The sequence below is a fragment of the Sardina pilchardus genome, chromosome 17, assembly GCF_963854185.1.
Source record: "Sardina pilchardus chromosome 17, fSarPil1.1, whole genome shotgun sequence".
NCBI classification, from domain to species: Eukaryota; Metazoa; Chordata; class Actinopteri; order Clupeiformes; family Clupeidae; genus Sardina; species Sardina pilchardus.
Genome location: NC_085010.1, coordinates 28614392 through 28628471, shown reverse-complemented (window position 1 = coordinate 28628471; position 14080 = coordinate 28614392). Strand labels below are relative to the sequence as shown.

The 14080-nt window shown below is 41.3% G+C and overlaps 1 long non-coding RNA gene across 1 annotated transcript; it reads left to right on the top strand.

The window, feature by feature from the left end:
* Positions 1 to 3658: 3658 nt before the first annotated feature.
* LOC134062400 (uncharacterized) lies at positions 3659 to 7335 on the top strand. Its single transcript, XR_009935452.1, has 5 exons — positions 3659 to 3839; positions 5050 to 5141; positions 5370 to 5613; positions 5834 to 5941; positions 7176 to 7335. It is a non-coding gene; the product is annotated as an uncharacterized LOC134062400 (long non-coding RNA).
* Positions 7336 to 14080: the final 6745 nt, after the last annotated feature.

The window sequence follows — 14080 nt, the reverse complement described above, 5'->3', positions numbered from 1 at the left end:
TGAGGATTTCTGCCTAATTTTATGCTTGCATCACCATATGAAAAATTGAAATAATTAATATTGTACAGGAACGGTGGCCATCTTTAAAAATGGCAGCCATCTTGAATTTGGGACAAGCATCTTTTTCCATCCATTATCATGTCCTTTAGAGAGTATTTACATCAAATGTTATGCTTGGATCACTGATGAATGATTTATAATAACCACTGAATAGCAATGGCGGATTTAAGAGAAATGGCGGCCATCTTGAAAAATGGTGGTGGCCATCTTGATTTTTTTTTTAGACATGCACCATTCTCCAAAAAACATTCTTAAGAGCCTATTTTCACAAAATGTTATGCCTTCATCACAGTTTGAACGATCAACATAATGAGCATTTGACAGAAATAGCGGCCATCTTGAAAAATGGCCGCCATATTGAATTTTTGAGTGGCCAGCGCCCTTTTCCAGAATAATGGCCCTTAGAGAGTATCTGTGCCAAATTTCATGCTTCTATACCAAAGTGAACGATTTTTTCACTAATCTGCTGCACTATTCCTTCATTGGGTAATGAAATGTCTAGGTCCCACCTTTGATGATAGCCATAGACCAGAGTAGCCGTCAATCAAAGATCGCTTGGCCAATTCTGACAGGACATGCTCCAACCCCGTGCCTCGGTTGGAGGGCTCATAAATCAGGAAGTATCTATCGTACAAATACATCTAAGGGCTCTATGTGACCGGAAGACCCTGACAGACTCAATGAATAGCGTGAATCTAGCGACAATAGTTGAATAGTATCCCCAGAGCCCCTTTAGGGAGAGCCGGTCCACTTCCTATTAACTCCATTGTACCGGATTGTTCCTGCAATCTGTTGAAATTCCGCTAGGGGCGTTGCCGAGCAAGTGATAAATGAATTGTGGTCTATGGGGCTAAGCGGCTAGAACTCGTTTTTTTCACAGTTGACAACTTCATTTCTTAATGTACATTGTCGTAGTAGCTACAGATGGTACGGGTTGAGAATGCTCCTTTCTTTCCCGCACATCGGGACTCCCGAAGCATCGGGAAAACTGCAACCGCAAGGGGGCAACATAGACCGCCCTAATAATATGAAGGTTCGGCTCATGGAAAAACCCGAGGACACCGCGCTGGTGACGAGCGGAGAAAAGAGACATCACGCTCGGCATGTCAGATTGCAGTTTCAGAGTTTTCGAATGTTTTACAGCCTACCTCACAGCTGGCTCTCTCACTCGACGTAGCCTATAACTCAGTCAGTCCAGCAGAGATGCCAGAGCAACGTTTTGGTCAATGGAGAGGGAGAGAAATGCTCCGCATATCCGTCTCATTTAATCCGTCTCATTTAATCATTAAAATGAAGGTGATGACTGGCGAAATTATAATCAAACGACGTTTCAATAAACCATTGTTGAAATTAATGAAAATGGTTTTAGAAGCCTTCAATTCAACCTGAAAGACTCGATAGGCAACCTTAGATTAATTCATTAATTCATTACGGTTACAAACCGCATTTCCGTGAATAGGCTATTATTGTCAAGGCGAAGACGAAAGAGATGGACAAGATGGACATTTAGGCTACATTTATGCTAGGAATACTTAGAAATGTGTAGGCCTATAGGCTATTTTAAAACGGAGGCATGTTCATTTTAACCGGCGACGCTGGGTAGCTTACCCAGCACTTTATCACAGATTTTGTCCCCACCACTTTTGACAACTGAAAATAAAATGTATTTAACAGAAATATCTTTAATAGGCATACATGCCTATCATGTCACTTTACTTATAACCGTAGGCTACATGCATGGAGAAGATTGCGCATTTTGTAACATTGTATGGATGGTCAGATATGCGATAGGGCAGTGAGGGTGATTCATTGTAACCATCGACTAGTAGGCCTAGTTCCGCAAAAGAAGTTTCTAGCAACTTAGAATATATGGATCTCGTTATGCATGTTCATGTTGATTCAGAGATAGACATAGACTACCGTGGGCTACTGTGCGTCAATATAACAGCATTTTATCATGTGGTGAATTAATGACTAACGTCAGTTTAACATGTCAGAACTTTTGATCGGCGTTTCAAGTGCATGCTGCGAATAAATGAACTCGACTGACTGAATCCTTTATATTTCTTGGCTAAGTGCGAAGATATTGATACTCGAACGGTGGCGTAACTGGATGAGGCATCTTAATCACACGTCAGCGACCGGGGTTCAAAACTTACTCTACGAACCTCCGGAACCCATTAAGACAAGAGGCATTATTTTATTAAAAAGTTTTGCAATTTTTTTTATGATTGCGATGTTTGCTGAAAAGAAAAGTTAATATGTGAATTCGTGGTTCAGCGCGCGCGCACACACACACACACACACACACACACACACACACACACACACACATTTTTACATTTACATAATAGGGCTCGGGCACACGCCTTGAACTCTAGGAATATCGCCGCCATTTGGTAGCGCACTGAACGTAATATCCATTCATTCAGATGCACAAGACAAGAAGCAGAAATATCCCCCCCAGCACACGACGTCATTTCAACGTTGATATTTGGGCTAAATCCCGTCGGTCCGTCATGGCCCTGATTTCAACCAAAATTAGACGTAGAATAATGGTCTTGTTTTGGCCGGCCCATTTTGGTCTAAGGAAAGACGTCTTTAGCACGTCCTTTTTCAGACCACATATCAACTAATTAAATCCTGATGTAAATTATCAGTTATAGTCTACCTAGGACTACATTATTGTTCCTGTCGACCATCTTTCCCCCCCGGGGATTGCCCAAATCCGCCGCGAACCAGAGAATGTCTAATAAGGGGAGAAGGACCACTAGCGAAATACTTCCGCATGGTACTGCAACTAGAGGGCGATCGCGAGCAAGTGATGAATGAATGGGTAGCAATGGAGCTGAACCCCCCAGTACCACATTTCTCGTTATATATTTTTTTCTCCTAAAATTGCATTAATGCATGCGATGCAGGATAACTTGACTTGACAATCAGCTGACCAATACAATTTTCAATATGTGTTGTTATTCCTAAAAAACCCTTTCAAAGTTTTCATGTCACGTGACACAAGCGAACCACTTTACGGCCATAGACCTAAAAGAAGGTTCAGCTTCACGACGGTCGTAATCGGTCGCGATTGTCGCGAGCATCCATGAGCTAAATGCTAGCATGTTACAGGGAAAACGGCCCATCCTATGAAAAGCAGAAAGGACATGAGTGACTTTTTATTTCATTTCCAGTGGAAAACCTATACTCAGGTAGCTACTACGACAATGTACATTAAGAAATGAAGTTGTCAACTGTGAAAAAAACGAGTTCTAGCCGCTTAGCCCCATAGACCACAATTCATTTATCACTTGCTCGGCAACGCCCCCAGCGGAATTTCAACAGATTGCATGAACAATCCGGTACAATGGAGTTAATAGGAAGTGGACCGGCTCTCCCTAAAGGGGCTCTGCGCGAACTCTACGGGCGCCCGGCGCCGCCATCTTGGCTGCCGTTAACTGCGTGTGTGACTTTTGTTTGTTTACTCATGGCAACAGTTGATATGGACGGACAACTCTGTTTTTAGCCTTCTCCCCTCTGAAAAAAAAATCAGAGGAAAAATTCAGATGGAAAAAAATCAGTCATTGAAATTATGAGTAATTAAAATTCTGATAAAAAAAAAAATCACATAAATGTTCACGTAAAGGAGACAGGAGTGAACTCTGCGCATGTACAAGAGGAACGGAGGCGGGAAGCCGTAGCCGAGCCCATTTCGAACTTTGTTTGAAACACACAGTCAGTTGAAGCCGTTGAAGAACAGCGTGAAGATGGAACCTGCTACTGAGGTAAGTGAGTTTATGCCTATGATTTAGGAAGTAGAAATGTAACATTTTGATCGAGAGTCAGTTTTGCCAAAACGAGACGAATGCTCTGAACACCATCAACAGTGCTATCAGAGATGATAATGCGGACAGCGGAGTAATCGAGGATCTGTATGTTACCATGCTAACTTAACCTGTCCTGGGCTAGTTTTACTTGAGTGGAGAAATTCTTCTGTGTTAATTCACTCTACCGCTGATAATGTAGTCGGACTTGAAACCCGTTTGTAATTGCTGTTAGGTCCCGTTATCTCTATGAAAGGAAAGTATTTTCTGTCTGATCTATATTCAACACAATTTAGGGCCGTTTGTGGTAACGTAGGAAGTTAGGAACCTGATTGCAACACGCATGATTTCGTGGACCTGCTTAGAACGTTCACAAAGGTAGCGCGAAAATTTGAATTTTTTTCGCGGCTAGATCTACCCGTCCCGAAGAGTCCTTTGTAACCATGGATATCTCTCCACCGTCCTGCTAGATACACTAGACTAGAGTAGACAAGCAGCGCGCTGTTATCCACTTCATTTTTGTTGTAGCATTTTGGTAGCAACAACTTGTACTTGTTGCCAACAGGACTATTTTAAATACCAGAATCGCTATTAGGCCCACTCTCCATTTATTGTTTATGGTTCATAGCAAGCAGTCATCATTACCAGACGTGGAGAACCTGTTGACCAGTTGTGCAGCATGTTAATAGTGTTATTTTTGTTGTTGTTGTTATTATTATGAATAATAATGATAGTAATATCTATCTATTTATTGACTGTCATTTGGCACAGAGTAGTAACAGAGTGGTCAACATTGTCGAGGCTCAGATGCCCAGGTTGTGCAATATGTTGGTATTTTAAAGTGAAAGGTAGGGGAAACTAGTTGTGTGTTTATGTGATTGTATTGTAGCGCCGAAGCTATGTACCCCCTTGTTGGACTAATCCCCTGTGGTCCCTTGTGTCCCCTGGTTTCCTGGTCTGTGTGTGTGTCTCCCTCTTCCTCCTGTGTTATAGACTGTGTCAATAAGTTCTGATGGGTTTGTGTTTAATGATTATTTTTGGAAATTGGTTATGTAAGAAGTGACACTTCCAGCGTGTTTTTACTAGACGCTGCTTTTGAGGTCTGGGATTCCTGTCATTTTTCTGTGTAACTGTTGCTTTTTCTAAAGCCTTTGCTCATTTGTCTTCTCAGCACATCAACTCTTAAGTGTGTCCCTGGAAGATCTACCATCAACTTCCAGAACTGCAACTGCTAGTACTGTCAGATGGTGAATGCTACTCAGGGTAAAAAAAAAAACTTTACGTAAAACCATTTTCATCTATTATTTCAAGTTCTGCCTCAAAATGTGTTTGAAGCCATTATTCTAAGCTAAAGTAACTGCTGGATGACTTTGAAGAATCTGAACAGTGTACGGTTCACTATGTACTGAATTTTATTATTTCTAAGTGTTGTAGCAAGCAAAGTTGTTTTATTCTAACTTTGCTTTTTTGTCTTTTTTTTTTTTGAAACAGCAAACACCATTGTTACACCACTTTGAAGGAGAGCCTGGTCATTTGGTCCCCTCAGCTTCTCCCTTTCTCAGTGATATGTTCATTGTGGCTGGGATAATTGTGGGGCACTCTTTCCTTCATGGAGGACCCTGCTTGTCTGGACTCTGTGATGTGGTTGTCCATACTGCTTCGTGGGAGCCCAGACACGGCTACAGTAAACCTGGAGGACTGTGCAGACCTGGACATTAGAGAAACAATCAGGCTTGTATGTTTACATAGAAAATACTAATGTTTGATGTTATGTTGTGTTTTTATTTTGTTTTGTTGTTGTTTGTGTGTTGCCCCCAAAAGACTGTGGGTCTTTGATTTTATAATGATTTTAGAAAAACTGAGGAGTCAACTGGTGGACCCACTATTATGATTCTATAAACTTTTAACACACTGTCTAACCATTATGTATCTCTTTCATGCTCTCCATCTTCAAGCTGGAGGTGGAATCAAACCTATCAGCTGAAGAAATGGGAAGGGTACAGAACGTGGCCTCTTCCTGGGACCTCCCTCCGCTAACCACAACCAACAGGGCCCTTAATGCTGTGAGTGAAATACATTTATATTTCCCTATGCTTTAGTGTGCTATACATTTTCCTTTCCCCCCCGCATTTGGTAATTTAGTCAATCAGCAGACGCTTCTATCCAAAACAACCTAAAACTACACTTTGGAGGTGTGTTTTTTTTATGTCGGTCTGGTTTGACTTGATGTAGCCGTTTTAAGACGACTGCAGACGTGATTATTTCTGAGATTCTGATAAGTTTTCAACCATGACGTATGCACAATAAATTCCAGTTTTGAAAACATATCAGAATCTCAGAAATAATCACGTCGTGACGCCTTCTAAATGCGGCCGCGCTGTCAGCTGTTCATTCACGACAGCGGAAGAGAAAAGTACCTGTTAGCATGCTAAATTCGACATCCAAACGTAACGAGGAGACTCGCGCGAGCTAAACTGCTATTAATTCTGCTTAACATGCGGCGCAAATGTGTTCAAAACGGCTGCTGTACGGTCCTAAAATGTACACCGTACTGCTGCATTCAAGTTAACTCTGCTAACGTCTCACAACGTAGCCTACATTAGGGAGACTAAACTAAGTTATGCATTCGAGCTGTATCTCCAAGCGTTAGAATAGTGTCAACGAAGAGACTCTTGTGTGGGGGCGGATCTGTGGGGGAAATCAATGTGAATTGGAATTGTACATTGTAATTGATAACACCTGCGTGTTCAGGGCTGCCCGCGGTGAAGCCAGAGAGGGTTAGGAGACGCTAGCTAAGGCCGGGGATGTAGGAGTGAGGACTGATTGTCGCTTCCCAGTCAGGGGGTTTTCCTCGTAAGCTGCTGTGGAGGCAGCGTTGGATCGGGTACTTCACCGGCCAACGCTTAGAGATACGGCTCGAATGCATAACTTAGTTTAGTCTCCCTAATGTGGGCTACGTTGTGAGACGTTAGCAAAAGTTCACTTGAATGCCGCCGTTTTGAACACATTTGCGCCGCATGTTAAGCAGAATTAATAGCAGTTTAGCTCGCCGTATGTGGCAACAACAATCCTTCAACAATCGTTAATGTTTTGTTAAATGCACATGCAGAGGCAGTGGTTTCATTCGGGCAAAGAAAAAGCTGCGTGCGCGCAGCTCAATGAAAGTGATTCAATTGATAACATGATTTAAAAATAATTTCAATCGTACAACATAGAACATTATTTCGTGGCGGCCCGCCACAGATTACTCAATGTATGAGAAACACTGTTTAATGAAAATGTTTCCTGTCATTTCAGCTGCGGTGAAAAAAGGAGCAACAAGGCTGACCGTGACATCGGGAGAGCTGAGGCAGATCATCTTAAACATGATGCACCTGGACGGTCCGGTGGCGGAGACTTCAAGAATTAAATAAAATTACAATGAAATGGATAACGTTTGTTTGACTGTTTGTTTACGCCTAGCTTGCTATTGTAATGTAGGCCTATTAGATTATGTATTTATCATCTAGATGGTTAAGTTGGTAAATGAAAATGCTTAATGCACATTTTAAAAGCCTATAATAGGATAATATAGGCTTATTTTAACAGCAATAGTATGGGTAATGGTAAAGTTAGCAAGTGCTTAATGCACATTATTTAAAAGCCTATAATAGGATAATATAGGCTTATAAATTAATATATAACAGCAAAATTCTGGTTGAAAATAGGTCCATGGCAGCACCTAAACAAGACGTGGTTTCAACCAAATTTAAACGTTGAAAAGGCGTCTTTCCATAGACGTCTTTTCAACGACCATGAAAAGACGTCATCTAACCTTTCACTTTTAAACCAAACTGGGCCGTTGTTTCGACGACTTGACAAGACGTCTTTTCAACGACTTTTCAACGTGATTTTGCTGGGGGGGATAGTAGCGATTTATTATTTTCCTCTTGCGATCGTGGGTTGCACTGTTACACCCCACTACACAGCAACATACGACCAAGAAGGCAAAAACTAAGTAACAGGAACACACTAAAAGGCGGGAGTAAATCCATAGTAATCCATAGTAAACTAAGGAGTGAAGCTGCCAATGTGGCTGTGCCCGCGAAGTTTTGATGTCATGATCCCGAGCCCTAGTGTCAGGAAGTGTCTGTCGAGAGAGAGGGGGGAGGGAGGCAATCGTCCTCAATGCAGCATATAGGTAGGCTATAATGTCTAGTGAACTGGTTAGACAAGTGTGGGGGAGGGGGAATGATCGCACAAGACAATTGCTCTTCATGAAATGGGTAGTCTCACAGACGTTTGTCGATGTTTAAACGTAGCCTACTACATCACTTGCGAAATCGGACGTGGCACATAGAATTATTAGGCTACTGGATTTAATATAGCAAGTCCATATACTTTGTTCATCCTATATTAAAATGTAATGTGCTGCGGGGAAGCATTGGGGAAGTCAGTTTAAGTTGTCCTGTAACAATTTGCCTCTTATTATAATCAAGAGTAACACGAAAAACACAAATATCATGTATTGTGTCGTAAACAGTTAATGACTTCGTGGCCACTATGCGCAACTGCATCGCGCAGTGAGCTGAAGGATAGGAGGACCGACACTTATTAACACAAAGCTTTGTAAAGCACTAACAACCACCCCTCAAAGTTCATTGTCCATAAGTCCAAACAATAAGTATAAAAATTTGACAATCCAAAACGATAACGAGATCTCCCAGAAACGAAAAACAAGTTTGTTGAGTAGCCTAGTCCTTCCAACAATCTCAGCTTTTGCGTTTGTTAGATAAAAGGCATTCTGTCCTGCTGTATTCCAATGAGAAAAAATCATCCACAAGGTAGGCTAAGGGTCACGGTAATGCAGCATGCAGGAATCTATATACGCACAAAACGAATGAATGGGTTATATCGGCCAAAACGAATGAATGGGTTGGGAGAGTCGTCTGGCTGTGTCAGCAGACTGCAGTCGGTCTCGAGGGGTTAAATAACGCACGTACTTGAATTTTAATCTGAAGAAGACCACACGGTCGAAACGTCATTCCTTTGTGATAAAGAAAATAAAATAAAATCAAAAAAGAAGGATTTCAAGTGTGCGAACCTTTTTCCATTTTTTTATGATTTAGCCTACTCTTGTTCTGCACCTTGACCGGGGATGTGCACAAACTTTTTTACTACACTTGAATTTTAAACCAACCATCCTATAGCCATACTTTAATAATCAGATGTTATGCTCATTTTTGTAGGCTACACCTCACCGGCAAGCACGCACGCAAATGCTGCTTTTATTGCACATCTACAATATTGGCCAGGCTATATAGAATAGGCTTTTAGGACTGTATTTTGCCTTCGTGCAACTTTAGTTGTGCTCAATCTAAATTATTGTCAGTAAGAATAGGTCATATTACCAAATGGCGAACCTCGAAAATTATTTAGGATATAGAGCCGTGTCCATTACGCATGCAGATATTTTTTAGGCTATTGTTTTATTTGAGTATTTTTGTCTACCATGGCAAACATAGTTGAAACGTTCGCTCTAAACTTATGTATTTCCAATCGGCTTTCACAATCAGCTACAGCTGCGCATGAAAACTTGCAATGTCTTTACAGAACTGCTTTCACTTCCCCGAGTCGCGAACGCAACATGCACAACAACCGATATTTAGCAAACACATGCATTTCCAGCTCTCAAAACCGATGAGGTCCAGATCTCAGTGGACTCAAAGCTGCCTACAGCCATGCATAGTAAGCCTAATGATAGCCTAATAGTTATGACATTAATAGCCTATTAATGTTTAGTGTTTAACTTTCTGTTTAGTGTACAAAGGCCTTCACGTTGTGTGGCAGTGCTTGCTTGCCCTTCGATCCATCCCAGTTGGTGGTTTTGCACCTGTCCCTGAGTTATAGTCTATATGAGTACCCAGCAAACAATTAACGTTCTGCTAACTTTCACTAACGTTAGCTTTTGGTTCCCCTATGGTTCGTTTTTCAGCAACCTACTAATAACGTTTAGAGAACGTTATCTCCAGGTTGTCAAAACAAATAACGTTCCCCTAACGTTTTTACAACTAAAGAAAAAAACGTTATATTCTGGTTGAATCCCAGCAAGCAAATAACGTTAGCCGCTGGTTCTCCTGTGGTTAGTTTATCAGTAACCTTCTCATACCCTGGAGAGAACGTTAGCTCCAGGTTATCAAAGTTTCCCGAACGTTATTACAACTAAAGAAAAAAACGTTATATTCTGGTTGCATTTCTCTTTTCACACAAAGTTGCTACTTAGTTGTTTTTTGGTAGGACTATCTTATTTGTATATCGGTATTCTCTGGTTATGTGCGTGGGGTTGATTATTGTTGATGAAAATCGCCCCAGAGTTTCTATGAGTTTCCAATTGAACACGGCCAGCAGCCACACTGCAAAGTCGGAATAATTTGTTGCAAAATCGACATATAGCCCTATTCTATTCTTCCCCCCTCTGTTGGATTGATATTCGGCCGACCAGCCAGCCCGTCAGCTAAAGGGGCCAGCGCGAGAAGCTGAAAAACTTCCATCTCCGGTCCGTGAAAAAAACAGCCAGTTCTGGGGTGTTGGTGTTTTAGCAGACTCAACCTCGCTAACTTTAAGACATTTGGCACAGAGATAAAGTTACTCACATAGGCTACTGGCTGTATGGTATCGATCACATTCTTCACATCGTTCTCCATGCACTTATTCCATTAAGTCCAACAGGCTTTTAAAAAACACTGTACAGGGTAAACTGGGTGGAAGAGCTAGCTAGCCATAGTCCCAGGCAGGCACACAACGATTTCATGCTAACTAATCTGACGAATAGTGTTGGATTAATCCATAATCGATTAGAGTGGCACCTGAAATGCATTCATGTTTTTAAAGCTTTATTTGTTATGAAAATATGATGATGAGGACTCCAATGAATTCTTTCTCAAACGTTGAGACTGCATCTTAAACAGCACAATGTTCCCGGGGGAGAATTGTTTTATATTAACACGTAGTCCAAGTTATAGCCTGTTACAGTGCTGTTCACTCAGCCTATCCCACAATTCCCAGTCCCAATTTAAAACAAAATAAACCAAAATCCATCATAATTCTGAACCGAGGACTTTTAATGGCATACGATGCAATAAAAACAGCCAGTTTTGAATGTTGAAACAGTGTGTTAGGCTAGCGCCTGCTCTGCTTATGTTTTGATCTGAGTAATCGTTTATTATAGGAAAAGACACCGTAGACAAGAAAGTATTAGACCTAACCGCATTTAAATACTTAGCTGACACAAATTCATGTTAACGAACCGTATTCGTCGCAGTTCAGCAAGCAGTTAATGGTAAGTGTAATTACATACGTGTAGTAGCCTATAATGTCATTGCCTTAGTCATCAGAGACGTTCGCCCTCTCAGCTTGCAGATAGGCTGTAGCCGCAGGTGGAGAGAGTAGGCCTACAGCAGAGCCATGCCTGGATGTCACGATAATTCTACATATTTTTTCCCCCTTTACACTTTGTTGCTGGGAGGTTAGGGGAACGTTAATGCAACCAAATATAGTAAAGTTCCCTAAAGGGTAGGAGAACGTTCTGCTAACCAAAATAAACAACCAGAAAAAAACGTAGTATTTTCGTCAAGAAAACTTTCCTGGGGAACCTTGTGGCAACTTTCGCAACTTTCAGGCAACGTTTTCCTAACCAGGAAAAAAACGTTCTAAAAACGTTCTCCTAACCAGAAATTGTTAGCTGGGTAAGCGCTTACCCAGCAAACAATTAACGTTCTGCTAACTTTCACTAACGTTAGCTTTTGGTTCCCCTATGGTTCGTTTTTCAGCAACCTACTAATAACGTTTAGAGAACGTTATCTCCAGGTTGTCAAAACAAATAACGTTCCCCTAACGTTTTTACAACTAAAGAAAAAAACGTTATATTCTGGTTGAATCCCAGCAAGCAAATAACGTTAGCCGCTGGTTCTCCTGTGGTTAGTTTATCAGTAACCTTCTAATACCCTGGAGAGAACGTTAGCTCCAGGTTATCAAAGTTTCCCGAACGTTATTACAACTAAAGAAAAAAACGTTATATTCTGGTTGCATTTCTCTTTTCACACAACGTTGCTACTTAGTTGTTTTTAGGTATCTTATTTGTATAACCATATCGGTATTCTCTGGTTATGTGCGTGGGGTTGATTGATGAAAATCGCCCCAGAGTTTCTATGAGCTTCCAATTGAACACGGCCAGCAGCCACACTGCAAAGTCGGAATAATTTGTTGCAAAATCGACATATAGCCCTATTCTATTCTTCCCTCCTCTGTTGGATTGATATTCGGCCGACCAAAGCCAGCCCGTCAGCTAAAGGGACCAGCGCGAGAAGCTAGGTTGAGAAACTTTCATCTCCGTGAGTTCTGGGGTGTTGGTGTTTTAGCAGACTCAACCTCGCTAACTTTAAGACATTTGGATAACACAGAGATAAAGTTACTCACGTAGGCTGGCTGTATGGTATCGATCACATTCTTCACATCGTTCTCCATGCACTTGTTCCATTAAGTCCAACAGGCTTTTAAAAAACACTGTACAAGGTAAACCGGGTGGAAGAGCTAGCTAGCCATAGTCCCAGGCAGGCACACAACGATTTCATGCTAACTAATCTGACGAATAGTTTTGGATTAATCCATAATCGATTAGAGTGGCACCTGAAATGCATTCATGTTTTTAAAGCTTTATTTGTTATGAAAATATGATGATGAGGACTCCAATGAATTATTTCTCAAACGTTGAGACTGCATCTTAAACAGCACTGTTCCCGGGGGAGAATTGTTTTATATTAACACGTAGTCCAAGTTATAGCCTATGTTACTGTGCTGTTCACTCAGCCTATCCCACAATTCACAGTCCCAATTTAAAACAAAATAAACCAAAATCCATCATAATTCTGAACCGAGGACTTTTAATGGCATACGATGCAATAAAAACAGCCAGTTTTGAATGTTGAAACAGTGTGTTAGGCTAGCGCCTGCTCTGCTTATGTTTTGATTTGACTAATCGTTTATTATAGGAAAAGACACCGTAGACAAGAAAGTATTAGACCTAACCGCATTTAAATACTTAGCTGACACTTTGACATGTTCACGGGTCGTATTCGTCGCAGTTCAGCAAGCAGCTAATGGTAAGTGAAGATTCATATAGCCTAGGCCTACTAGTCATTGCCTTAGCCATCAGAGACGTTCGCTCTCCCAGGTTACACATAGGCTGTCGTCGCAGACGGCGAGTGTGCAGCGAGCCATATCAAGGATGTCACGATAATTCTATATTTTTTTCCCCCTTTACACTTTGTTGCTGGGAGGTTAGGGGAACGTTAATGCAACCAAATATAGTAAAGTTCCCTAAAGGGTAGGAGAACGTTCTGCTAACCAAAATAAACAACCAGAAAAAAACGTAGTATTTTCGTCAAGAAAACTTTCCTGGGGAACCTTGTGGCAACTTTCGCAACTTTCAGGCAACGTTTTCCTAACCAGGAAAAAAACGTTCTAAAAACGTTCTCCTAACCAGAAATTGTTAGCTGGGTATGCTCTAACCGCATAATAAAAGAAGCACCTGCAGCAGTGCTTATGGCAAGGCTATTAACACCTGTCACTGAGCTATGGACAAGCAGTTATGCTCGAAAATTATCATAATAACAGACACACCTAATTGTATGGCTCTATGTTTGAACACATCAAATTAGCAAGCATTTCCTCCCGATAGCAGCAACGTTTGCTTTTTTTTTCTGTCGGTCCGCGGTTGCTTGGTCAATTGCGCAGCAAATTATCAGATGAAGCGGACCTAATTTCACTCCATGTCTCGCGGACCAGCAGCAGTCTCCACGTTTCGCGGCCCATAGTTTGAGAAACGCTGCATTAAAGTGTCATTAAGTTGTAGGCTATATGTTTAGTGTTTTCTTTGTGTGTTTTGCATTGTAGTGTGTTTGCATTGAGTAGTTCTTTAAAATACGGAACAAAGAGCGTCCCGTAGGCTATCTGTTCAATACAGAAGAAGACTTTTACTTATATATTTCTTATAACGAAACGCGAAGAAAAAATACGAGGACTGACCATCTCGCCTCTCCGCGTTTCCCCCAATATCATGGCGACAAAGAGAAATAAATATGATTGGACATTTTAATGTTTGTAGCGCGCCAGTTTACCCAGTGTGTGTGCATTGAGTAGTTCCTTAAAATACGGAACAAAGAGCG